This window comes from Bison bison, unplaced genomic scaffold (genome assembly GCF_000754665.1).
Source record: "Bison bison bison isolate TAMUID 2011002044 unplaced genomic scaffold, Bison_UMD1.0 scf7180017864472, whole genome shotgun sequence".
Taxonomy (NCBI): Eukaryota; Metazoa; Chordata; class Mammalia; order Artiodactyla; family Bovidae; genus Bison; species Bison bison.
Genome location: NW_011495033.1, coordinates 14,454,521 through 14,459,041, shown reverse-complemented (window position 1 = coordinate 14,459,041; position 4,521 = coordinate 14,454,521). Strand labels below are relative to the sequence as shown.

The 4,521-nt window shown below is 45.9% G+C and overlaps 1 pseudogene across 1 annotated transcript; it reads left to right on the top strand.

Annotated features, from left to right (window-relative positions):
• The first annotated feature begins 220 nt into the window (after window positions 1-220).
• Window positions 221-915, top strand: LOC105004097 (annotated as a pseudogene). The gene has a single exon (XR_827186.1). The product of XR_827186.1 is annotated as a DET1- and DDB1-associated protein 1 pseudogene (transcript).
• Window positions 916-4,521: the final 3,606 nt, after the last annotated feature.

Below are 4,521 nucleotides of genomic sequence, written 5' to 3'. Positions count from 1 at the left end.
TTCACCGAAAACTCTATACCCTCACTTACGAAATAACGGCTTCTCCCAACTATAAAGGCCTGACAAGCACATTGCGAGTACCGCAATATTTGCAAAATAATACAAACACTTTACAATTCTGAACCGAGCCAGCCGACGCCGAGCTCATTTACATACTCCGCGCACCTTAGTGACGTCACTCCGTAGCGCCGACTGTACCAGGGGCCTCGTGATAGGCTGACTTGACAGACACGGAGGCGCTCTGGGCCTAATCCCCGGGGCCGGGAATGTAACCCACCTTTGTGACAGAACAGATTGTAGGGATGCGATTAGCTTTGAGACTGGGTGGGGCGGGAATAGTCCGAATTATCCAGGTGCGCCTAATGTAATCAACGGCCCTCTTTATAAGAGGAAGCAGGCAGCTAAAAAGGCAGCTGTGGCGGCGGCGGCAACAACAGCGACGACGGAGACAGCAGAAGACGGAGACGACGGATAAAACAGAAGATGGCTGATTTCTTGAAAGGGCTGCCTGTCGACAACAAAAGCAATTTTAGTAGCTTCCATGCCAACTGTCTAAGCAAAGCCTCGAGCCGACGTCCACCAGTCTACCTGCCCACTCAGGAGTACCCGTCTGAACAGATAATTGTGACAGAAAAAACAAACATTCTTTTGCGCTACCTACAACAGCAACGAGACCAAAAGAACGCCGCCGAAAAGACAGACCAGGAGCAAGTGAACCTCGAGGCTGAGAGCTGGGCGTCCCCGTGCAAGATCCCACGGATCTACAGCCAGGACTGGGACGACTGAGACGAGGACCCTTGAGACTCACGGTCCCACTCAGACGCTTCCTGTGCTGTCTGCTCCTCGCCTGCCCGCCGATCTGCCCACGTCCCACCGTTCACACCACTTCCAATATGATAAAGCCAATGCATTTATTTTCCTTGTGTTTTTATTGATGTTGTAAGTTTACCAACTTATGATTTAAGGGGATGTCAGACCCACTAGTGTGATGTTGGTAGGTGTATTTTTTTTTTTTTTTAACAAATAAATTGTTATTCGCTGCCTCCTCCTTCAGCTCCCCCGTCCTCTTGCTCCCTGCTGCTGCTGCTGCTGCTGCTAAGTCGCTTCAGTCGTGTCCGACTCTGTGCGACCCCATAGACAGCAGCCCACCAGGCTCCGCTGTCCATGGGATTCTCCAGGCAAGAACACTGGAGTGGGTTGCCATTTCCTTCTCCAATGCATGAAAGTGAAAAATAAAGTGAAGTTGCTCAGTCGTGTCCGACTCCTAGCGACCCCATGGACTGCAGCCCATCAGGCCCCTCCGCCCATGGGATTTTCCAGGCCAAGAGTACTGGAGTGGGTTGCCATTGCCTTCTCCCTCTTGCCGCCTAGTCCTCTGGAAAACTGGAGCCTCTCTCCGAGGGTCTAGATTCAGGGTCCTGCTGCAGCTGGTCCTCATGGGTGGGGGCTCTTCTCTTGGTTCCCATCTGCTAGTCCAGGTCTCAAACACTTCGCCTTGTCACACGTTCCACAGGGACTTACTCTGCCCAGACCTTGCTCTGAGCTTGAATAAGTGGGAGAAGTCAGCTCTTCCCAATCTTGTTCAGTTGCTAAGGCACCAACTCCATGGACTGCAGCATGCCAGGCTTCCCTGTCCTTCACTATCTCCCAGAAATTGCTCAAACTCACGTCCATTGAGTTGGTGATGCCATCCAATCATCTCATCCTCTGTCGTCCCCTTCTCCTCCCGTCTTCAATCTTTCCCAGCATCAGGGTCTTTTCTAATGAGTCAGCTCTTTGCATCAGGTGGCCAAAGGACTGGAGCTTCAGCTTCACCATCAGTCCTTCCAATGAATCCTCAGAGTTGATTTCCTTTCGTATCCACTGGTTTGATCTCTTTGCTGTCTCAAGAGTCTTCTCCAGCACCACAGTCCGAAAGCATCAATTTTTCGGCACTCAGCTTTCTTTATGGTCCAACTCTCACATCCATCCATACATGACTACTGGAAAACTCATAGCTTTGACTATACAGAACTTTGTCAGCAAAGTGATGTCTCTGGTCTTAAATACGCTGTATAGGTTTGTCACAACTTTTCTTCCAAGGAGTGTGTCTTTTAATTTCGTGGCTTAGCCTTTTCATTCCTTCTGGAGCTATTTCTCCACTCTTCCCCAGTAGCATATTGTACACCTACCAACCTGGGGAGTTCATCTTTCAGTGTCCTATCTTTTTGTCTTTTCATACTGTTCATGGAGTTCAGCAAGAAGGCTGAAGGAGTTTGCCATTCCTTTCCCCAGTGGACCACATTTTGTCATAACTTTCCACTATGACCTGGCCATCTTGTGTGGCCTTCCAGAGCATGGCTCATAGCTTCACTGATTTACATAAGGCTGTGATCCATGTGATGATTTTGATCATTATAGTTAAGTATCATCTCCATATCTTGAAGATCTAAGTATTTTTATCAGGGACTAGTTTGGTGCATCATTTCCACCCCAATAAAAGGAGCTTTCTCATCTGGAAAAAATAAAAGGTGGTGGATGGAAGGTTGACGGCAGCAGATGAAAAATTACTGGTTTTGAAAACACAGAAAGGGGACCATAAAGCCAAAATGTATAGAAATCGCCTTCTACAGTCTTTCCCACAGAATAAAGAAAACAGCCCATTTCATTCCTAGAATAGTGAAAGCTTACTTTTAAACCATTTTTAAAAAACTCATTCAGTTGTGTTTGACTCTGTGACCCCAAGAGCTATACAGTCGATGGAATACTCCAGGCCAGAATACAGGAGTGGGTAGCCTTTTTGCTGCTCCAGAGGATCTTCCCAGTCCAGGAATCGAATCCAGGTCTTTAGCATTGCTGGCAGATTCTTTACCAGCAGAGCCACACGAGAGGTTGAATTCAGCTCTTTGAAAGTGCATGGATTAGCCCAGCAGATTTGTCTATCCACATAATATTCCTCACTTGATACCAGAAATCGACTGCTGCCTTGCTTCTAAGTGAAGTGAAAGTCGCTCAGTCGTGTCCATCTCTTTGCGACTTTATAGTCCATGGAATTCTCCAGGCCAGAGTTAGAGTGGAGTAACCTGGCAAACACACTGAAACCATACTCACAGAAAACTAGTCAATCTAATCACACTAGGACCACAGCCTTGTCTAACTCAATGAAACTAAGCCATGCCCGTGGGGCAACCCAAGACGGGTGGGTCATGGTGGAGAGATCTGACAGAATGGGGTCCACTGGAGAAGGGAATGGCAAACCACTTCAGTATTCTTGCCTTGAGAACACCATGAACAGTATGAAATGGCAAAATGATAGGATACTGAAAGAGAAACTCCCCAGGTCAGTAGGTGCCCAATATGCTACTGGAGATCAGTGAAGAAATAACTCCAGAAAGAATGAAGGGATGGAGCCAAAGCAAAAAGAATACCCAGCTGTGGATGGGACTGGTGATAGAAGCAAGGTCCGATGCTATAAAGAGCAATATTGCATAGGAACCTGGAATGTCAGGTCCATGAATCAAGGCAAATTGGAAGTGGTCAAACAAGAGATGGCAAGAGTGAATGCTGACATTCTAGGAATCAACGAACTGAAATGCACTGGAATGGGTGAATTTAACGCAGATGACCATTATATCTACTACTGCGGGCAGGAATCCCTCAGAAGAAATGGAGTGGCCATCATGGTCAACAAAAGAGTCCGAAATGCAGTACTTGGATGCAATCTCAAAAACGACAGAATGATCTCTGTTCGTTTCCAAGGCAAACCATCCAATATCACAGTAATCCAAGTCTATGCCCCAACCAGTAATGCTGAAGAAGCTGAAGTTGAACGGTTCTATGAAGATCTACAAGACCTTTTAGAACTAATACCCAAAAAAGATGTCCTTTTCATTATAGGGGACTGGAATGCAAAAGTAGGAAGTCAAGAAAACAGGCAAATTTGGCCTTGGAATACGGAATGAAGCAGGGCAAAGACTAAGAGAGTTTTGCCAAGAAAATGCACTGGTCATAACAAACACCCTCTTCCAACAACACAAGAGAAGACTCTATACATGGACATCACCAGATGGTCAACACCGAAATCAGATTGATTATATACTTTGCAGTCAAAGATAGAGAAGCTCAATACAGTCAGCAAAAACAAGACCAGGAGCTGACTGTGGCTCAGACCATGAACTCCTTATTGCCAAATTCAGACTTAAATTGAAGAAAGTAGGGAAAACCACTAGACCATTCAGGTATGACCTAAATCAAATCCCTTATGATTATACAGCGGAAGTGAGAAATAGATTTAAGGGCCTAGATCTGATAGATAGAGTGCCTGATGAATTATGGAATGAGGTTCGTGACATTGTACAGGAGACAGGGATCAAGACCATCCCCATGGAAAAGAAATGCAAAAAAGCAAAATGGACTGTCTGGGGAGGCCTTACAAATAGCTGTAGAAAAGAAGAGAAGACGAAAACCAAAGGAAGAAAAAGGAAAGATAATAAACATACTAGGAATGACAGAGTTACCAAAGAATAGACAAGAAGAGAATAA